At 39.0% G+C, this 24,342-nt stretch overlaps 1 protein-coding gene and 1 non-coding gene across 2 annotated transcripts in view; both read right to left on the bottom strand.

Annotated features, from left to right (window-relative positions):
* Positions 1-23,539, bottom strand: part of LOC129774850 (protein piccolo-like) — a 367,866-nt gene extending 344,327 nt beyond the window's left edge. The window contains exons 1-2 of the mRNA XM_055778866.1: positions 23,356-23,539; positions 22,503-22,787 (exon numbers count right to left, since the gene is read on the bottom strand). The gene's annotated coding sequence lies outside the window, so the exon portion shown is untranslated. The remainder of the gene's footprint in view (positions 1-22,502; positions 22,788-23,355) is intronic.
* On the bottom strand, positions 3,207-3,288 carry Trnas-gcu (transfer RNA serine (anticodon GCU)). Its single transcript has one exon. It is a non-coding gene; the product is annotated as a tRNA-Ser (tRNA).
* Positions 23,540-24,342: the final 803 nt, after the last annotated feature.

Below are 24,342 nucleotides of genomic sequence, written 5' to 3'. Positions count from 1 at the left end.
ACATGAAAAATGTAATCTTCATGCGATTCTACATGAAAAATACATAACGTTGTATCCTAGGACTAACCGTTCTCGAGATATAACCATTTCTTTATAGTGAATTTTTTTTTTTTTTTTTACAACTTAAATGCATTTTTATTCAGATGTTTTGCTATTTGCATACATATTTTACAGTTCAAGTGACACAGTCTGGGCTTTACATCTTTGGTTCAGCTTTTGGATTTAAAATCATACTGTTGAGCAAAAGTTCCTTATTTTTAATTTGACAGTTGTTCACCATTTTAATAGTATTGTTTGAAATTTATAGTGAAAATAATGTTAGTGGAATTTGTATACGATGTCGAAACCTTAGTTGTTATTTTCAGCAGCAGTATGCATTCTCTAGAATTTCACGAACGTGATTTTAACAATAATCAATTGGTTATATCTCGAGAACGGTTAGTCCTAGGATTTGGATTACGCCCTTTTAAAAAATCAGTTGTAATTAAAACTGATCATATGATAATTGTGATTTTAGCTAGTTTCCATCATAAGTACCAAGTTTAAAAAAAAAAAGGAAAGTGTCGGGTCAGCAGCCGGCTGATTTTGGGTGGAATTGCTCTATAATTATCGCATTAACTGCTACGCAACCGATATCAAAGAAGATGTGAATCAAACTTTGGGTCGATAAATTTAAAAGTGGTCGCCAATGCGTTTTGTATGATGAACGCACTGATAGACCAAAATTGTTGGCAATACCAGACATGTTGGAAAAAATCTATGATATTCTACCCAAAAAGCGCAACCTCGTTTTCAGTTCATTTCAATACTGTATAGTTAAGTTGGAAAAAATACCTAAACGTATTTTTAGCTGTTTGAAAACGTTCGATGTCCCTCAACACATCGGTATCGGTGTTGTTATGAAATTGCGAATCGTCATATAAAAGACTACAAACAAGACTGAGTACGTTACTTAACTTTCGCTTTCGCCCGAAATTATGAAACGGCAAATGTCACGAAAATTGAAATTATGAAACGGTAATTGTCGCTGCCGACCAGTCAGAAAAAGCGCTATCAGTTATATAGTGAGTAAAGACGCTGCTGGCAAGCAGGAAAACTCTTAAAAAGAAGCTTTTTTCCTAAATTTATTGAAATTTAACATTTTGAATAGTAAAAAATGGAACAATTTCCATACTTCTAATAATTGACAAAGCGCGTTTGAAAAATTAAAAGTAGCTCCACAATATCACAATTAAAATCCGCAAATCCTCCTTTCTGCCCGAAGAGGACCATCTGGAACAGTACGAGCGTGAGCAAAGTAGTTTTAAGGCCGCACCCACCACCATCACGTCACGTACCGGCCACCGGTTGTTCCAAAAACACACAGTTTCACATCTTCATAAGCTACTGGTGTAACACACAGAGTCGCAGTCGAAAAGCCAGTGCAGATGCGGCCACCATCGAACACTCATGCATGTAAATATGCACATGTAATAAAACTGTGGAAAATCTCGTTTCCACAACTGTTTCCCACTGGTAGAGCGTAGCGATTCTGGTTTGCCCGGATTGACTCCCCCACACCGTCTCACCACTGAACACTGAAAGGAACTACAAAAGGTCTTGCTCTTGCTGATAATATTGGATATGAGAGTTTTACCTTTTTATTTTCCAGTACAACCTGCAGAGGCTCCTCATGCCAGGTAGGTAGTAAGTACCTATGCATAAACCCAGAGGGCACAAGTAACCAAGTGAAATGCATTCAGTGTTGCACCCATCTTGAGCACTGAGCCGCCACATGCAGGAGTACCTGCGAAGTCACAGCGAAGAAACCGACCAAAACAAGGTTTGTTGCTGGGCGCCAAGTGTTGTGGCTTTAGTCGACGGCACTGCAAATAGTGGGTATTTCTACGCGAAAGCCACTCACGGTGCGAAAGAGGAAAACATTAGGTGGAGTGTCCCGTTTGTAACACTATTAAATACTGTCAAGTGTGGAAAATTGTTTAGTGAGTAGTCTGGTGAATAGAGACGCAGAACAAGCTCCTTACGGATCTCTATTAGAGACGCATTGACGCGCGCGCTACCTCTTTCAGAGGTTGGAAGAATTACAGGGGAGAAATGCTATTAATTGCTGACGAGTATATATTTCCAATATCACATGCCATATAATTCGATGGGCCGCACAACAGATGACTTAAGCAAATGGTGTGGTCATGAATGAGATCCCTTTTTTGTTGTTGAATAACAATTCAGGAAATAATAATAAATTAACCGAAAAGAGGCTCGTTTTGATGGGGTTTTCCAACAGCAGGTAGTTGAAGCAGAAGCACAACAGACGCACGAGTTTTAGAAGCGGAACTCTTGGGCGTGTTGGACAATGCAACATGTGGTGTTGCTTCACATATTTGAGATGTTCAAATTCTAACCGTCACAGGATGGTTATGGGGTCGTTTTCAATAATCAATTTTCAATGAAAATTGTTGATTCAAAAATCAAATTCCAAGCGCTCGATATAAGATTCCAGAGTCGATTTCGATGTTTATATTGATTCAATATATCAGATTCCTATAATAGCTGATTATTCCATATAGATTGAGATTACTTTAATTTTTGTATCCCTCCAGAGATTTCTTGAATTATTTGAATAAATTGAGAAAGACCCATCGTTGCAGTGCAAAAGGATAGAGCGCAAGATATGACGATACCCGGGCTGACCATTTTCAAGTCAACTACGCCGACACCCCTACCTATCACAGTTCGATTTATCCGCCAGCCTTCTGCGGTAACGACAGAAATGTCGATCGTAAATACAGTCGCCGTTCTTGTAAGAGCCATTCAACGGCTGTACCACGCCACCCTGCGATTGTTGCCATTAGGCGGATAAAGATGCTAATAATAAGGCAGCATTCAAACGACGGCAGCAACAAAAGAAAATGAAACCGAGATTCGAGGGCGATTCCACCCGACAATGGCACCACCAGATACAGACGCACAGGGAAAATACCGTCAGAACAAAAGCCCAACTGACGAGAGAACGAATCGGCAAAATGCATTGATAAGAGGAGCGAAGCAAAGCAATAAAAAAAACACCCTTTCAAACTCCCTTTTTGCATTGTTGTGCACAATTGAAGTTACGAACCGCCAAAGAGAGAGAAAGCAGCTGTGGGAAAAATTATAAAAACCTACTCCTAGATACAGTTAGGCAAAGCTGAAAAAAGGATTTTCTCTCCCGACGAAGATGGGATTCGAACCCACGCGTGCAGAGCACATTGGATTAGCAGTCCAACGCCTTAACCACTCGGCCACCTCGTCGCTGCGTGCCTGATGGTGGCTGTCTGATAGTAGCTTCTTTTATGAGGCATGGTTGAAAAAAAAAACGCGTAGAAGAAAAGCGCGCGGATGAGTCAAGCGAAACTCCCGGAACTGAATTGAACAAAATATGTTGTTTTCGCATTTTGGCCACACTCTGGTAACAGCAACAAAACAGATGTTTTAAGCAGTACGGTTTAGTATTCAACAGCACCGACTGGGAAGCGTTGATAATTGTTTTTATTAAATCAGATTCAGCGAAAGGCGGAAAGAAAATTTGTTTATTTTTGTAAACGTTCTCAAACCGTAAGCGTACAAAGAGTTATATCACTGAAGGTTAATGAAATAAATTTATTCAAAAATATGGTGAATCGAATTTTACATAATTGGCGAGGTTTGATTAAAAAAAAACAGAGCAAAGTGCAATATCAAAATATACACTCGACAAAAAAATTAGAGGAACAGAGGAAATCGATGTACCTATAAACGCATGAAAACGAAAATTACGAATCGTTAGTTCTGAGAGTCGCGTAGAATTTTGTACATCTGGTACGATTTGCGATTAAATGCTCCTCTAATTTACACCAAACTTTGAAAAATAGGCTAGAAAAAAAAGGCGTAATGTATCAATATGAAACGTTCACAGATGATTAGGGAATACACTAGACTACAAATTTGCCTGCAAACATTAGAACTTACTGCGATATTTGTAGAATTACAGTGGATTTGAAGATCATTTTTTTGGCACTTTTTTGAAATCGATGCAAAAAAATTAAATAATTTTTTTTTGTCAAAATAACAAATTATCCATGTGCAGAATTCATTGATGTTTTAAACGTCCCTGATTCGCCTCTGTTCCTCTAATTTTTTTTGTCGAGTGTATTTTTTCTTGAAAGCTGAGGTTTTTACATAACATCCAAAATCAATAAGGTGTTTTTTTTTGACGTAGAACTACGTCTTTTATTAAGGGTGCCAAATCAGAAAACAGGCACGTTTTTTTGAAATAAAGTTAACGTTAATAACTATTTTTGCCTCGAACGGATTTTGGCGATTTACAAACCAAACGAATCGGAAATTCCTTAAGATTTGTTTGTTATGCTATACATTATTCTCCCATAGTTTGTATATGGTTTAAATTGATGAAAATTGGAAGCATTCCCATTTCCTCATACATCAGCTCTGTCCATTTGTGTGCTTTCCCGAACAGAGCTGTCAATAACGAGCAACTTATCGACGAACAACGAAAGGGAAATCGCAAGATGTAAAGTCTCCGTGAACAAAGGAAAAGAAGAAGAACGGAGGGGAATATTTGCCTAGAGTATAAACAGTGGATCTCGCTGAGGCAAACTTTCATTCTTCGTGAGGAAATCTACTGAACAACATCGTTGCTGGGTGAGCTGGACAGCGAGTGATCGAATGCCTTTCTCAAGGCAATGGGGGTGGAGGAGTAATATGATGGATAAAGTAAAGTTTTCAAGGGCCTTTTTGAAGGTTAGAGACGAATGAACCGAAGAAGTTTGAAGTCTCGAGCAAGGAAGGAAGGCATACTTTCAGTATCGTTCTTTATTCAAAGCAATGACAATCGCTTGTTTTCCTTGTTTTGCGTCATCACATGTCTTCGTTTCGGATTGAGCTGTGGACGCGACCAAATTACTAACTCTCTGATGTCTCTAGCATTGCAATCATTGTATCAAACTGACGCCATTGCATTAAGGTTCTGAGCTACACAATTGTGTGGGGAATCATCAAGCTAGGCTATCGTCAGCTCACCAAGAAAATAAAAGTTCTGGAATTTTGTCAGTAATTTGGTTTCGCATGACGGTAGGAAAACTCTCTCCACAAAGGATGATAACTAAGCTCATGTAGACTGGCAATATTAACAGAAAGGGCTTCTGTTGAGAAGAGCGCAAAACGGAGATAAGTGTGTGTATATGTAGTTGCTTCAACCCATCGATATATGGATATTTGTGTGCGTACGTGCGTGCTTCATAACCCGTACGTAAAAATAGTGCATCTTCGCTACGCTGAAACCTCATTTGTATCTGCTCCCGTGTGCATTGGCCATGTAACGATGCGAATCAATTTGCCAGTAGCAAAACTTTCTCCACTAAGGATGACAGCTGCGCTTATCTCGAGCATGTATTGTTCTGCGAGCACAAGAATGAATCATCAAACAATTCTATAATAAAAAAAAAAACAATTCAGGGCGTCCAAACTTGTAGAATTGTTATTTCAAAATTTTCGTAGCATTATAAAAAATATCCGCAGTTATAAACAACCGACTTGAATTAAACTACAGCTTAGTTCTACGTCAACAATGCGGCCGTGTCTTGAACACAACCTCCTATAATTTTTCGTTTTTGAGTTACGATTTTAGCCTGATGGACAGAAAATATGAACATAGTAAATCCAATTTTTTGGCAACAAAAAAACACCTCTCTGATTTTTTGGATATGTTATGTAAAAAATCCTCAGCTTTCACGAAAAAATATAAAAAAATATATAGCGCCCTTGGTCCCGAGACCATGCAAACTATAAAAAACGAATACAATCAACAATTACGAAAATAAAATCCAACTTCTTCGCAAGTCCAATATTTTTTTTCAGATTAACCAGCTCATTGGCTTCAATTGGATATGTCGAACATCTGAATCGGTACAGTAGTTCATAAGTTATGCGTATTTGAAAAAAGTCATTTTTTGGAAAAAGTTGATTAAATGGTCACCCTAATGAAAAAATTAAAAAATACGGGTCTAATGTTTTGCGATAAAGAACAAAATTACCATCGCACAAAGAACACACTGAATTGCGCTTGGGAGTAGCAAACCATTCTCATTGTACAAATTTCGGTGATTCGAGTTTTGAATAGTCAATAAAGACGCCGGCCACGTTCTTACAATCAACAGGGGAAGGGAAGGAATGCTAATATGATATTCGCCACCCGTAGGTCAGAAGGGTCGCCTCTATAGCTTGGTTCCCTAGCGAATATCATGGAAGGGATAGTTGTTAGTGGGGGAGGTAAGAATCAGGATATCACTGAGGTTAGCGATATGATTATGTGAACGCGAACTACCAACCACTAGACGAAACGAAAACTCGAAAATCAAATGCAGTGCGGAATACAGAAAACATGAATTTAAATATGTTATCAACGAGTTTATCCATATATGCTAAACAGCAACAAAACTCAATCATAAATAAGGAACGCGGCTCGTATAGTTATTAACGCCAAATACTATCAACAACACTACAATGAAAATCTGCAATATAATCTGCAATAGAAAATTTGAAATATAAAACTTTACTATAACCCAGTAAGTATAAAGTATCGGATATTCAAATGCTTTCCGAGCAGTAATCGATTACTCCTTTGAGCGTCAATAATTATTTTCCGGCTAAACGGAGTGGTATGATAATCACTTTATACGAAAGATGACATTTCTTCCACAATAACAAAAGTTGCTTCACTCTCAATGCTGTAACTCACGAATCAATCGACCGATTGCTGTCAAATTTTGTCACGTATCTATTGAAAGATGGTGCTTTGTGATAGTCAAGTAGATTTTTGCAAGAGGCGCTAGACGTCTAGACGTCAATCTTATGAACTTTTCAGCCGAACTGTTGTATTATTTAGGTTCATTATCATATGTTATACTGTCTGTCACCGGTGACTCATGTGGCAGTCAACGTGTTGATCAGATATTTGAGTCATATTTTTTTAACAAAATAATGTCAATGATTCTGGATGCGCCCTTATAAAAAATCAGTCGCAATTAAAATTGATCACTTGACAATGAAAATTGAGATTTTTTAGTAACTGTCACCTTACGCACAGTCTATATATATATATATATATATATATATATATATATATATATATATATATATATATATATATATATATATATATAAATATATATATATATATATATATATATATATATATAAATATATATATATATATATATATATATATATATATATATATGTATATAAGTTACCGTCAATTCCAAACGGCAACACCAGCCATGCACCAGCTCGAACAACCTAAACAGCGGCATCATCACTTTTGGCCAAACGTCCCATCTTCACTGAAATAACATATTCAACGTAGACACCACAACACGAATCAGCATAACAGGCAACGGTACGCAACTCGAGAATGTAGGTATCAAATTCCCTTCGGCTCATTGAGTAGGCATAAATCATAAGTCATGTAAACTGGAAGCGATAATAAAGTTAGTCTTAATCTTACAGTGAACAAGTGTAGTTCTTTTTTTAAAAACGCTCTCCTTTAATTTAAAAACGTAAGTGGCGCAGTCGGTAGGATTGCGGTTTTAGTTAGAAGTTCGCGTGTGTGACCGAATCGACGGCTTATCGATTGTAGTGGCACCCCAAGGACAACTAACAAAACCAAGCGATCAGAACCAGCGAAGGAATATCGCAAAAATTAAGGTAAGCAAAAAGAGACTAGGTATAGTGATTTAATATTAAGTGATTTAATAACGAATCAAAAGGTGAATTTTTATAACCGGTACCAAGTGAAAAACTTTATAAAAAGATATTTTAATTTCCTAGAGACTAGGTGTAGTGATTTAATATTTAGTGATTTAATAACGAATAAAAAGGTGAATTTTTATAACCGGTACCAAGTAAAATACTTTTTTAAACAAGGAAATTTTAATTTCCAAAATTAAGCGATTTAGGAATTTCAATCGAGGCCGAGACATGGCAGAGAACCAGCTCGAACTTCTCCAAGCGAGTTTGGAACAACTGGCCAGCCGTCTGGCCGAGAAGGATGAGCAGATCGCTCAATTACAAATCCAAGCAGCGCAAGGTGAGCGAAATGCTCAATCACTTGCCGCCCAACTGGCTGCCAACAGGCAAGCGAACCCCGTGCAGGTGATTCAAGTGCCGGAGCAAAGAACGGAATCGATACTAAAATCGTTACAGACGCCCCAAATTATTCGGGATCTTCCGTGTTTCGACGGAAACCCGTTAAAATTAAACTCATTTTTAAAGGGGATTGATAATATAATCCCTCTGCTGAATGAGGCACAGAATACTAACGTCTATAGAGTGTGGATTCAAGCGATCCGCACAAAAGTAATTGGGGACGCTGACAACGTACTCGAACTATACGGCACCAACCTAACGTGGGCCGAGATAAAACAAACCCTAATCACACATTACAGCGACAGGCGTGACGAGGTCTCCCTCACCAGAGACCTCTTCAAATTGAACCAAATCGGAAACGTGGAAGAATTTTACTCCAAGGTATCGCACATCGTTTCACTGCTCACAAATAATCTGAGCATAACAGAACAAAATGCAGCCGTGAAACAAGCAAAGAAAGAATTTTTCCAGGACATAGGGCTAAAAGTTTTCCTCGCTGGCTTAAGAGAGCCGCTAGGACCAATCATTAGAGCCCAATGCCCCACTACAATGAAAGACGCTCTCCGACTTTGTATGGAGGAGCAAAACTATAATTATGTAAAATCATATAAACCAATGCTACCACCGAAACCATTTAATCATCCAAGAGCTCCTATTCCTCCAAACATACCTACCCGGCCAGTGAATCCTTTTAAATTTTCAGCACCATACAATGGTCCTGTGAACGTACCCCGTTTTCCACCGAACCCCAAACCAATCAATTGGCAACCTAATTTCTCTCCAAACCCAATTCAGAGACCCCCAATTTTCAGAAATAATTTCACCCAGCAACCAAATCCTAATTTTCCCCGCAATCAGTTTGGACAAAACCATCAAAATAATTTTCCCAAACCAGTCCCTATGGAGGTGGATCACTCGATCCGAAGTAGGAACGTAAATTACATGAATAGAAACAATAATAACCATTTTAAACCACGCCAGAATTTAAATCCTTTTCACCCAAGTCCCAACTATCATTTCGAACATTGTGAAGAAACATATTTGCCCGATTATGGACATGCTGAAAATGACAATTATGCCTTAGCGAAGGTTGAGGGAAATTACCCAGACTATGACCCCCATAACAACATCTATTCAGAAAATGATCCAAACATTTTCGGAGGAAACATCGAAACCAATGAGACATCTGAGAACACAGAAGGAAATGTAGATGATTTAAATTTTCAACCGGATTCAGACAGTTCAAACGGGAGATAACAAATTTTATCCCATATGTAAAATTAAACACGAAAATAGGAGAGATGAAATTTTTGATAGACAGTGGCGCTAACAAAAATTACATCAATCCTGCGAAAATTGCAAATCTAAAAATTTCCAAACTAAATCATTCTTTCGTCAGAAATATCAACGGCACCCATTCCATTAGCGAATCCGTTGAATTTTCTCCCTTCGATGGAAAACCTCCCATCACATTCTTTTTGTTCAAATTTCATCCCTACTTTGACGGACTTATTGGCTATCAAACATTGACTGAACTTGAAGCCGACATAATCACTTCTTCTAACACACTTAAATTTCCAGACTATACCATCCAGATGAGTAGGAAATATCCTAATTCCTACGACATCAACTTGAATGCAAATGAAGAGGTTCCTATAAAACTTCCAATAGACATACAGAACGGTGACTTCTATATTCCAGAACTTTACTCCTTAACAAACGACGTGAATATCCTTCCAGGACTCTATCGATCAACCGATAATAAAGCTACTGTCATGATTAGAAATACTAGCCATTGTCCGGTGAAAGTTAATTCAAACAGACCTATTTTTTCCGAATTAAACAATTTTGACGAAGTCTCACCTCCTGATTCAATGAATAATAACCCTCAAGAACTGCTGAAACAAATCCGCTCAGACCACCTAAACTCAGAAGAACGCCAAAATCTGTTCAAAATAATAAAGAAATACAGCGATATATTTCATCAAGAAGGACTAAACTTGACCTTCACAAGTGCTATTAAACACGAAATTAACACCAAAGATGAAATACCGGTACACTCGAAATCCTATAGATACCCTTATTGCCATAAAGCTGAAGTGCAACAGCAAATAAGCAAAATGCTCGATCAGGGTATTATTCGTCACTCGAGCAGCCCTTGGTCTTCCCCGGTGTGGATTGTCCCCAAGAAAGAGGACGCATCAGGGAAGCGAAAATGGCGTCTAGTGATAGACTATAGAAAATTGAACCAAAAGACTATCGAAGACAAGTACCCTATACCCAATATAAATGAAATATTGGACAAACTGGGACGTTGTCACTATTTCTCTACATTGGACTTAGCTAGTGGGTTTCACCAAATTGAAATTCAAGATCGGGACATACCAAAAACCGCCTTCAGCGTGGAGCATGGGCACTATGAATTCCTTAGGATGCCATTTGGTCTTCGGAATGCTCCATCCACGTTTCAACGCGTGATGGATAATGTCCTTAGAGATTATATTGGCACCATATGCCTTGTGTATATGGATGACATTATAATTTTCTCCACCAGTCTTCAAGAACACATTGAAAGCCTTTGTAAAATTTTCGATAGACTTAAAAGATTTAACATGAAACTTCAGTTGGACAAAAGCGAATTCTTGAAAAAAGAAGTTGCTTTCCTGGGTCATATTGTGACTCCAGAGGGCGTTAAGCCTAATCCCAATAAAATACAAACAATAAAAGAGTGGCCTTTACCTAAGAATGAGAAACAACTCCGTGGGTTCCTCGGCGTGTTAGGATATTATAGGAAGTTCATTAGAGACTTTGCGAAAATCGCAAAGCCCCTAACAAACTGTTTGAGGAAAGGTGAGGAAGTCCATCATTCAGAGGAATTTATTGAAGCTTTTCACAAATGTAAAAATATATTAACAAGTAGCGACATACTGCAATACCCCGACTTTACACGAGACTTCATCTTAACCACAGACGCCTCTAACCACGCGATTGGAGCCGTATTATCCCAAGGCATAATAGGTCGAGACAAACCAGTAGCGTTCGCCTCGAGAACTCTAACCAAATCCGAAGAAAATCTCTCAACGATCGAAAAGGAATTACTAGCCATTTGGTGGGGCTGTAAATACTTTCGACCATATTTATTTGGCCGCAAATTCACACTATACACTGACCACCAGCCCTTGACTTACGGTTTAAATTTGAAAACCCCCAACAGTAAATTGATCCGCTGGAGATTAGATCTTGAAGAATACGACTATGACATTAAATACCGACCAGGCAAACAAAACACTGTTGCCGACTCCCTATCTCGGATTCCCCTAGAGATCAATCTCAACGAAGACACAGATAATAACGAAGACGAAAACGATACCGACGACGCAACCGTTCATTCGGCAGACACGGATGACTCGGAATTCATACCTATGACACTAAAACCACTGAATGCATTTTCAAATCAAATAGTTTTAAAAATTGGACAGACAGACAGTGAAGAAGTCGAAGAGATTTTTCCACGCGTGTTCAGAAAAACGATAACAAAATTACATTTCGGAGTTCCGACCCTTCTAAGAATACTACGTGATTACACAAATCCAAAAAAATTAAATTGCATCAATTGTCCAGAGACCGTCCTACCTTCTCTTCAAATAGTCTACAAAAACTATTTTAGCCGAAATAAAACTTTTAGAATGAGAATATCCCAAATCACCTTAGAAGACGTCACTACCGAAGAACGCCAGAACGAAATCATACGAGGACAACACGATTTCGCCCACAGAGGTATTCAGGAAAATCTTCAGCAAATCTCTCGAACATACTATTTCCCTAGCATGAAAAGAAAAATCAGAACGTACATAAGATTATGCGATCAATGCAATAAAGCCAAATATGATAGAGCACCTTACAAAATCAAACTAGGACAGACCCCCATCCCAAAACGGCCACTAGAGATTATCCATGTGGACATATTCATATCTCAACCGGATATGTTCTTATCCATTGTAGATAAATTCTCTAGGTTCGGAGTTTTAGTAAGTATCAAGTCCAGAACAATACAAGATATAAGAAGAGCCCTTCTGAAGTTCTTTAGCACTCATGGGAAACCTCAACTTATTGTATGCGATAACGAGCCATCCATGAGATCTATTGAGGTTCGAGGACTCCTCGATGACCTAGGCATACAAATATATTTTACACCGACAAATCATAGCGAGACCAACGGAATAGTGGAAAGATTCCACAGTACACTCGCCGAGATTTATCGTTGTAATAGGCATAAGTATGAATCACTATCCAACAAAGAATTATACAGAATTTCTTGCACTTTATATAATGAAACCATACATTCTGCAACTAACATGAAACCCCGAGAAATCTTTTTAGGTATCAAGGACCAAGATGAAAGACCTCTGGACGCCGAAGAAATATTGGCAAAAAGAGATAAATTATATGACGAAGTCGTATTAACACTGACCAAAACACAAAGGAACACACATAAACAACACAACCGGCATCTGGAAGACGAACCAAAATTGGTCCCAGATCAGCAAGTGTTACATAAAGTGCAGGGAATTCGGAATAAAACGAGAAAACGATATTCAACGGTTCAAGTTGTCGAAGACAGATTGAAAAGCTTTATTGACGACTCGAATCGTAGATTACACAAAAATAATATAAAAAGAATAAATAATAACTAATAATATTTTTTCTTTCAGATGGCACTTTGTCTGTTGATCCTTCTTGTTCTGCAAATGCAACTTTATTTTGGACAAATCATTCAAATTCAAGACATTTCAACAAACCCCGGACTATTGACCATACGAATGGAATCAACATTCATCAAAAACGGACATATTCACGTTTATCACGAAGTAGACCTCGACCTATACCAACCTATACTTAACCAACTCAACACCATAATCACCGGATTAGAAACCTTTCCTAACATCAGAGAAATCACAAGAATGTTGCGTAGTAAAATGCATGAAATTACAAACTTATACAGAATCCTTTCCCCTAAGGAGAGACACAGAAGAGGAGCCTTCAATTTTTTAGGGTCTACAATAAAATTAATTACAGGAAACCTAGACCAAGAAGATTTAGACAGAATTAACACGGAGATTGAACATCTCAAGGCAGGAAATCGACAGTTAATTAATGAAAACAATTTACAAGCAACAATCAATGAAAAACTACAAAATAGAATAAATAAAATAATCCAATCCATTAATGACCAACAAAGTAAGTTGGTAAAACAAATTATTTCAAATAGACAAGCTATATTAGATCCCAACAATGTAAACCAAAATTTCACGGCCCTCAGCAAAGTAATCAGAGTTTCATTTCACCTAGACCAAATACGAAACCACCTAGACACCGTATTCGAAACCATTCAATTAGCTCGCGTAAATGTGATTTCGAGGAACTTCCTAGAACCGGAGGAATTAAAAGTCATAGTGCATCAGTTAGAAAAACAGAACATTACATTGCTTAATTCAGAACAGGCTTATGAATTTATAAGTATAAAAATAGTCTTTAAGAACAGCAAATTATATTTTGTTATCTCAGTGCCATTTGTTAAAACGGAAATATTTAACGAGTTGCTGCTGGAACCATTACCAATCAACGGAACATCTCTAAAACTACCATCAAGGACAGCAATAGTAGGAAGCCAATCAACTTATCTTCTCAACGGGCGATGCCAACCTGTGGGACAAAATACCATGTGCGATCAGAACAATCTGATAGACGTTTCCAACGACGCATGTTATTCCAAAATCCTACGAGGATTTTCCGGAAAGTGCAGCTTCGTGGATCACGATGCCAATTCAGGCGTCAAGCGGCTAACTGATTTCCATATCGTGCTGAAGGACGTTCAAAAAGTATTCATACAAACGGATTGCAAACTGACAAACAGAACACTATCAGGTAGTTTTCTAATATACTTCTCAAACTGTGCAGTAATCATCAATGGCACAAAGTTTGACAATCGAGAAAGACACAACAAACAAACACCACTGGCAATATCGCTAGATGGTCTACAAATAGAAAAAGGCGCTCTCGAGGAGAATATAACTATAGAAAAACTACAAGAATTAAACATCCGCAACCGTGAACGAATGGATTCAATAGAAGAATCATTTGCAATCCATATCTCAACAAATATCGGAATATTTTCGATAATTATAATTTCTGGAATAGTAATAGCCATAACGAAAATCAACAAACGCACTAGTAACGTATTTAAAATTGGCCAGCATCCATTCCCAGAACCCCGCAGAACATTACCAGAGAAGAAGGAAAATTCAGAGAAACCAACATCCGCTAAAATCGAACCGGGACGGTTCGAACTTCATGAGGGAGCAGTTACCGTCAATTCCAAACGGCAACACCAGCCATGCACCAGCTCGAACAACCTAAACAGCGGCATCATCACTTTTGGCCAAACGTCCCATCTTCACTGAAATAACATATTCAACGTAGACACCACAACACGAATCAGCATAACAGGCAACGGTACGCAACTCGAGAATGTAGGTATCAAATTCCCTTCGGCTCATTGAGTAGGCATAAATCATAAGTCATGTAAACTGGAAGCGATAATAAAGTTAGTCTTAATCTTACAGTGAACAAGTGTAGTTCTTTTTTTAAAAACGCTCTCCTTTAATTTAAAAACGTAAGTTATATATGATATATATATATATATATATATATATATATATATATGTATATATATGATATATATATATATATATATATATATATATATATATATATATATATATATATATATATATATATATATATATATATATATATATATGTATATATATACGACGTAAAAATTTGTAATTAGTAATTTTTGGGGCCGGTGAAAGTTTTTACGATAGTTCGAGACCCCTCCCCCCTGGGGGTGCTGCCATACAAATCAAACACAAAATTCTGCATAATTCGAAAACTAATCATGCAAATGGAGCCAAATTTGAGATGTGAGGGTTTATGGGTACGAGAAATATTTCTATGATGGTATGACCCCACCTCCTATGAAATGGAGAGGGGGTCCCATAAAAATAATACACATATTTCAACCAAACATGATAATTGAAAATTTTCGGAAAACTCTGAAGGAAAATGGGAAAATTCAATTCCCATATGTTCTAAATGGATTTTGATGTGATAAAACGCACTCCTATACTTCTTCTATCTATATAAATAAAAATGGATCGTCGGATTGATAAGCTTGTTGATAAGAGCAAAACTCGAAGAAGGGATTATCCGATTTATGGCTATCTTCATTCTATCATATTTTCTGTATCAAACATTTATTCGATGCAACGGAAAAACATGTTATTTGCAAGTGATTGAAAAATCTTGAACGAGTATTGTGTCTGAAAATAATCTGATATTATAATGACGAGTTCTGGCAGAAGTCCTAGGAAATTTATATTAAAAGTAAATTGTAAGTTGAATCAATGAACAGTTCTGCGATTGGACCCATGATCGTAAGTAAGAAAACGTGAATGTTTGGAGGTATTGATAATAAAAAATAAATTTTTGGGCGGGACGAAGTTTGCCGGGTCCGCTAGTGTTTCAAAAAAAATCGGAGAGGGTTGTGTCAAAATCGGCAGTTTTGGCGTGGAATTGTTCTATGGTTAAACGTTTCTCAAACTTAGCCTTTCCAAAAATGCTCCAATTATTTATTTTTTGGGTCATAGCGAGCAAACTTGTTGCTAGCTAGCTAAGTCTGATGGTGCTCCACTGATACGCCCAAAATCCGTCAATATAGTCAAAAGCTTCTCGAATTCTTTTCCTGCCCATTTGTGATCGAAATAAATGTCGAAAGGATCGAGCTTTTAACATTCCTTCGCACCCCAGGCAAAATTGCAGGATTTGTCTGTAGTAAAATTTGGCGTGTTTTTTTGACATTCATCCTTGGATGCACCGTGAAATGTATGCCAGAATCCAGAAGAAATTTGTTCTAAGGCATATTTCCCATAGTCGATAGTTTTCGAAAAAAAAGGAATTGGTTGAGGTTGAACTAGAGATGGGCAGAACGGTTCATTTCAATGAGCGGCTCAGAGCCGTGCGATCAATGAAAAGAGCCGGCTCATTTGAGCGGCTCGACGGCTCTTTTCAAGAACTGGTTTATTCGGATATGTAAAACAATAATCAATAATAATCAATGTGCATCAAACAATAATCAGTGCAGAGAATAGTAAAAATATTACTTCACTGAGGATTTTCTCTGATATATTTCCATCACAATAATCTTCTTTCCTTTTTTTTTCATTTATAAACATTGTCTTTTCAATATTATCTGATGAAAATCTACTACATCTTTCATGGTAAACTTGCCCTGTTTTCCGAAAAACTCTCCCACGTGGTACTGAAGTCGCCGGAAAACATAATATTAAAAAAAAAAGTAGAGCCGGGGAGAGATAGATTTCCTCTCATTCCACCATGGCAAAGGGTCGCTTATTTTCAGCAAATGTGGTTCCGCTAAATATTTATCTACAAAAATATTGCAGCAGCTTTTGGTCGGTGTTAAGTCAGAGGGGACCAAGTCGCAACATCAAAAATTTCGAGTTATTGATTACATTTGGTTAAGCATTTTGAAGGCTCCATACCACATTTATCAGATTTGGAAAATCACGCATATAGTAGTAATAATTGATTGAAATTGTTATGATTGATCAGAGAAAACCCCTCATAGTATGCAGTTAGAGCGTACCGTGTACCATTTACCATGGCGAAATGGCTCTAAATCATATGCAAACATAGTGAACTGAATAGTGAAGTGCCGAATTCAAACCAACAAAACATTTTCTTGAAGCTAATAGGTACCTTGTCGAAATGTGCTTGAACCCGTTAGTGTAAAATGTGCACATTCTGAGTATATCAAAAAATAAATCTGGTCCACTCCGACTGAACGGATCAATGAAAAATGCTGGTCTTCAGTGTGAATGATCGCAAAATATATTATTTCAGAGTGCGATTTAGGCTGTAGCGATGAAAATGAATTCAAATTTGACGATTCTATTGACGAACACTATCTAAGATGATCGAAAATAGGAAGTTCATGCTTAACATGTTCGCCGTGCAATCATATTCATGCCAGCAGTAGATGGCAGGGGCTATTATGCTGAACGCAAACAAATGTTTATGCAGTTCCAAACTCACAACCAAGCAAACAATTTGTCATGACAATTGTCATGCGTAAATGCGAAAACAGAATAGAAACATACGGTATGAGGCATGATGTCGACGCCAACCTCTCTCAGTTTCTATTCTGTTTTCGCATTTTCGCATGACAATTGTCATGACAAATGGTTTGCTTGCTCACAACCTTTCTCGCTCTAATTTTCATAACAGCCAAATAACTGCCTTTTTTGGCATGATACTTGATGTTTTTTACATCTATCATGCGTCAAAGTATTGCCAGAGAGTAGCTAACATTTCTGGGAAAAATATTGAACGAAAAAATTAAATGCTTTGAAAGTTGCAGAGCATTAAACTTTATGTTCGTTTTTATTGAAATCATAAAAATGTCACATGGTCCGGTCTGACTTAATACCGACCATATGAGGATCGAAGATTGCCAACCAATTCGTCAAACTCCTCCCATACAGATGACCGCGCTTCATCAACAACGATTTGTGGTAGTTTCGTAGGCATGTATGCTATGGATGTCATTTTTAGCGTCCTTATCTGGTGTGCATAGTTGTATTTTCTGCTATCCCCAAAACCTTGCTGCTTGAAGCGAGGATCTAGCAGTATTGGTTAGGCTATTAATTCGTTTGACTTAAGATTTGTAGATCGCTTTACCAGCTCCGAAATCAATTCATTACAGAGCTTTTTTATAATCACTAGAACTGATTTCTCTTAATCCATATGATGATCCACATCATGTCCAATTATCAGTCCGGAGAGTATAACAGTTTTCGTAATCTGCCAAAATTTACAAACACAAACAGCTAAAAAAACCCTTAAAAGCAGCATGTGAAACATATATTTTTTCCGCACTGCCGCAGACCACGGTTCGTCAGAACGAGCGTACGATCCGCGTTCGTTACCAATAAGCCGGCTCTTAAAAGAAACACGGTTCTTCTATGAACCGCAGTTCTTTTTTGAACTGTGGTTCTCAAGAGCCGCGGATTTTTTTTATCTGTATTTTAGTGACTTTCAACACATTTGGCTGGTTCGTCACTTTGCTTCCATTTTTGGAAGAATGTCGGGAGTGAGAATTGAACTCGTCACCTTTAGCGTGAGAGGTATGGATGTTACCACTACGCCAGATCGCCTCCCCAAGAGAGCCGCGGCTCATTTTTAAAGAACCGAGAATCGTACGCTCTTTCTGACGAACCGGCTCAAATGAGCGGCTCGTGAGCGCTCGCCCATCTCTAGGTTGAACTGCAGGTACTAATTGCGATTTGCTTCAACAATGATAAAAACTTCGAATCTTTCAGCCAAATGTCTTGGAGGATGGTTTGCTGCTTTACTACAATGTCTGCGTCTACTACAACATCGGGTAGCCAGTCTACTCTCTATTCAATACCGGAACTCTGCTCAGTAACCTATCTGGGCGGAGACAAAGCGACCCACGAGTTTGGGACATTATGAATAGTTCGCCAGAGTATTGAATTGGGCTCGTCCGTGAACATAATATTCTGCCAAAACTCATCCGCTTTAATCACGTATTTCATTCAGTTTCAGCAAATAGGGACGACTTCTTCGCGCAACTCTAGCTCGGCATAGATTAGTTGCTTTAGTTTAGGAGTATTCACATTGGGATATTGTTTGATTTCTCATAGAATTATGGTATCTGTTTGTTAAATTTTGGTCTACGGCCACTTCTGGGAGTAACCCCCAGAGATGATTTTTTTAAAATTTCTCGAGCATATACAAAATCGATGATCGTATATCTGGATAAGCTTTTACCCCACCATTCAGGCCAATGATCAGTGTTCGAAGTCCAACTGAAATAAGAAGCATACATTGTATCCAAAATAAGAACCAGCCAAGTAGTTCTAGCCAGGGCTCCTCATAGTCATAGTCAACTGAGGATAGTCAGCAGACTATGGGGAAATTTCCTTCCGTATTCAGTTAGAAATGACTTTTGGCCTCTTCACGCAGTTTCTTCGCCAAAAGACTCAACAGTAACTCGGGCGTTTAGTCGCTTTCCCCCTCCAACGACTCGACTATCTCATTTCATTCTTCCCCGTCAAATTGTCTTCATTGCATTTTGAAGTGATTTCCCCCAAAACTAATTCGTTCCTGTCTCTCTCATGTACCACTTATGCATGCATCGATGCTTGAGTTCAACGTGGTTTGACATACGCTACAGGTGAGCTAGATTTGTTTGTATCGTACACGGAAATTACTCACACGTACAAAATAGCTTGCAGTGTGTGTGCGCTATTTTGCACGCTATTTACTAATAGGTACTAACGCATACCATACCTAATAACTGTCTAAGTCCGTTGGTTTGAGTTCACGATGGGTAGACAATAAACCGTCCATTAATGGGGTAACTACTTTTTTGCATCAAAAATCAAGTTTTCGTTCCTTTTTTTTTTTTCTTATTATAGTGATTTTCAACACATTTTGGCTGGTTCGTCACTTTTACTTCCATTTTTGGAAGAATGTCGGGAGTGAGAATTGAACTCGTGATCTCTGCGTGAGAGGTATGGATGTTACCACTACGCCAGAACGCCTCCACGTTTTCGTTCCTCTTTATATGGACGTGTTCGCGACCGACAGTGCGAACGAAGAGCAAGTGGGAACATAAAGTAATACCCCTTCTAACTATCCAATCCTTTTCCCATCCGACCCACTCCCTTGCTTTCAGAACACAGTGTGTGGTGTATGGAACATATTCAGCCCCGAATATACCGCGACGTAAACAGTATATACCGACGCAATGTTTGGGACATTATGAATAGTTCGCATAAGAAACGAACGCATACAACTAAATAGGTGAATACAGAAATTTCTTTCCAATATATTTTCATTCAAATTCCTACGTGTAATCAAGCAACATCGCTTAATAAACCAGGCTTCAAAAGGCTTTTATTCTATCGTTAAAATTTTTCAACCAGTTTTTTACAGAGTGCAATTCCTGATCTATCGCTATCGAAATCTCCTTCAGGCGAAGGATCCGGCATCCCTCAATGGTGTGATCCACCAGGATGTAAAAATAAGATTGCGTAAGCGGGTAACAATATTGTTCCTAGGGGGGTAGAAATGTGGATTGAAGTCAGTTGAATGAAGAGGCAGATTTGTATATATTGGGTTGGGGAAAAAGAAATGTCGTATATTGTCAATATATGGCAACACTTAAACATATCTTGTGTTGTACTTATCGCATCGGGTCATACTATACGGCTATTTAAAGACGACAATCTGTGCCACAAGTGTCGTTTTGACAGTGTGTTGATTTTTCAGTCTCAAATTATAGCGCGTCAAAGATGGAGTCCACCAAGCAAGAAATTCGCCATATTTTACGTTTTTACTACCTGCGAGGTAAAACTGCAACGAAGGCGGCCGAAAAAATTCGTGTAGTTTATGGACCCGATACTGTAACGATTCGCACAGCACAGCGTTGGCCAATCGTCGTGGAAACCGATAAAATCGTTGAAATCATCCAAGTAGACCCGCATGTGAGCACTCGCTCGATTGGCCAGGAACTGGGCATAGACCATAAAACCGTTTGGAACCACTTGCAGAAGATTGGATTCCAAAAAAAGCTGGATGTATGGGTGCCACACGAGTTGACGCAAAAAAATCTATTAGACCGAATCAACGCCTGCGATGCACTGCTGAAACGGAACGAACTCGACCCATTTTTGAAGAAGATGGTGACTGGTGATGAAAAGTGGATCACGTACGACAACCTAAAGCGAAAAAAGTCGTGGTCGAAGCGCGATGAGCCGGCCCAAACCATCGTCAAGCCCGGATTGACGGCCAGGAAGGTTTTGCTGTGTGTTTGGTGGGATTGGAAGGGAATCATCCACTATGAGCTGCTCAACTATGGCCAGACCCTCAACTCGGTTCTCTACTGTGAGCAGCTTGACCGTTTGAAGCAGGCGATTGACCAGAAGCGGCCAGAAATGATCAATAGGAATGGTGTTGTTTTCCACCAGGACAACACTCGACCTCACACATCTTTGATGACCCGCCAGAAGCTACGGGAGCTCGGATGGGATGTCCTATTGCACCCACCGTATAGTCCGGACCTGGCTCCAATTGATTATCATCTCTTTCGGTCCATGCAAAACGCTCTTGGTGATACTAAGTTGGCCTCAATTCTCTTTTTGTTGACGGCGACTGCCGAAGTAGTCCTAGTCAAAGCGAAGCTACTGAGAGTAGAGTCGGTCTTCATTTCTCACCTCCGAAGATTTGGGGCCCTGGTTCTAGCAGAAAAATGGTCTCTCCGGCAAGGTGAAGGAATAACTTAGTATATTTGATTTTATTTGAGAGGCTGCCATTTTAGCCTAAATTTTGTGACTTTTTCGTTTATTGTATAGAGACCTAAATTAACTTCTAAATGATTTCAAATGAAGTTTGTTCAGATAATTTTTATCAGAGTAACTGATGAACAGAACATGCTGATGTGTAAAAGAATATTGTAAGTTCTGTTGTATTAAGCCTTGATACCAAAAACAAATACGATGCACAGAGTTTTTGAATTATTCGCTATTGCCTTGCCCTTAAATTGACATAGCCAATTCGAGTGCAACCACATTTTGCAATTCTTACGTCATTTCAAAGTGAAACATTCCCAGATGTTCTTGCTCGTCGTTTGAAGCACCGTCTGCAGGGTTTGTTGTCAGTATCATTAATTTCCTTCTCCTTCCCATCCACCCTCTCAATTGATTTAATCCAGATGCTACGAAACATCGCCCATCGAGGCGCCCGAGAAGGCACCTTAATCGCTAATAAGCTTCTCATTGTGTCGAAAAACGGGAGCGCGAAAGGCAGAAACTGACAAGCAAGCAAGAACTCCGTAAAGTTACCGCTGACTCATCGTACCGACGGTGTTTTGTCGAACGGTGGCGCATCGATGAGAGGAACACGGACACTGTGTGCACCGTTGTAATGAGAAGAATGTTCACCCTTAATCATCATCACCATCATCAACATCAACCAGCTCTCGTCGTATCAGAAAAAGCAGGCTACGTGACAACGCTCCGAAATCTCTGAACTGTGGCCCTGGAGGAATGTCCTCGAGTTTATTGATTTTTGTTGTGTCAGTCCATCGTCGGAATAAACTTTCTGCAATGATGCGAGGATGTTTGGGTAGCAAAACAACACCAGCAGCTTACCTCAGTATTCAACTGTTGGCTTGCGATAATCCATGATTCAAGCGATGGGTGTGATTACGATGCCCAACCGTCCTTAACGGCTGGCCAGGGATTGATTTCAGCTGTGCGTAGATTTGTGCGATGAATCGTCTCTAAAGATGTTCTCTGTCACATTCGCCTTTCAGCGAAGCAATTCGTAATCAACCACACAACCAACTTCCAGCAATCTCTTTCCACTCGTTCACACTTTGCTGTAGCCTCAGGATTGGATTGAAGATATATTTTCAATTTTCCTGCTCCTATCCTCTGGCGTTGGAACGCAAGCGAGATTAAAAAAATGTACACAAAAAACACCACTAATAAAACCGTCCCCACGGAAATAACAATACCACCACGCAAACGAAGCGACGTAAACACACACGCGTAAACACAAACATGCTAGAATCACACATCTCTGTTTTTAGACTTTTGCACGGTGATGATTTACTCGCGGATACGCCGAATATTGCCCGACGGTTGACCGCGAGTGCACGAGTACACACGAAGCACGACCCGAAGCCCAAGATCGTCCGTTCGGGCGTTTGTTTTCAGACAATTCGGCCGCGACAGCGGACCCACGAGCACTTCCGATCGAGTATCAAACCACGATTCGCGTCGACCAACACACACAAGCCGAGATTGTAAACAAATTGCACATCCGTACGGGCGATGCCGTTGACGTACCAGGCATTAGACGAGTTTCACGCAACGCAAACCACACACACACATCCGCACTCCCTACGCCAAACAGGCGTCCAACATTGCACGCATACAGCGTCACCCACTGGTGTCGCTAGAAGCGAAAAAAGAGGTGAAAAACTCCTCGATAGCTAACTTTGCACTGTTTTTCACAGAAATTACCCCCGTGGGGTCTCACTTGCACCGCACTCGAACGCGCACCGATCGCGAATCACCTTAGAAGCCCGTCGAAGCCACCTGCCGGGAGCACCGAGCGCTCTAAATTGCACAATTTCCGAAAAATCGCGGAGAAAAATTCAATGGACTTGCCCTCGCGAGAACAATACACTTCAATCTGAGCACCGAAGGGCTGTCCGAGGAATGCGAAGGTGTGCGTGCGAACATTCAACTCGTCTAAAGTGGATGATTTCTTGCAGCACAAGTGGAGGTAAATTTCGGTGCTGGTTTGACAACCACAGCTGGGACACCGTTTGGTTTGAATCATGGGGTTGGGTTGTAAATGGACCACTCAAGTGAATTGTATAAACAATTTTTCAGAACTATAAAATAATTCATTTTTTTGCGTTTCCAGAGATACAGTCAATCGCAAAATTGAGTGCACATCCCGTTTTAGTTTGTTATTCTTGAGTGTTTCGGGGTTCAAAAGAAAAAACAAAGTGAAAAGCTCATCGTAAAATCTTTTAACTCTCATGTAGTGACAAGAAAAAGAATAAAATGGTCACATTTCTACTTCATGTTTAAAATCAACAAACAAAAAATCTTCAATTCAGATGTGGCAATATTGTGTAAAGTGTGAAGTTCAAGTTTTTCTTAAAAAGTAAATTGAAATCAGTTCAGAAATGTTAACAGATAACGAGTGCAGATGTACTGGATATGATTGCAAAGACATTGAGAATTGGGACTGTCGACCAATCAGAGCCCGAGATTTCCGTTTGAATAATGGTTGAGATTTTTCAACTGATTGATAGTTAGTTTCATAAAATATATTATTTTATTCATTGTAATGAATTGTTATGGAGTGCCCCAATCGATTGGCGGCTTGGGCCGCCTCAATTCCTTATCCACGCTAAATGGGTCTTCGATCTTGATCTCAAAAAAAAAAAAATAATAATAGACATTATAC

This window comes from Toxorhynchites rutilus, chromosome 3 (assembly GCF_029784135.1).
Source record: "Toxorhynchites rutilus septentrionalis strain SRP chromosome 3, ASM2978413v1, whole genome shotgun sequence".
In the NCBI taxonomy this organism is placed as follows: Eukaryota; Metazoa; Arthropoda; class Insecta; order Diptera; family Culicidae; genus Toxorhynchites; species Toxorhynchites rutilus.
Note: the sequence above shows the minus strand (reverse complement) of the source record. Positions and strands in the feature narration are given on the sequence as shown.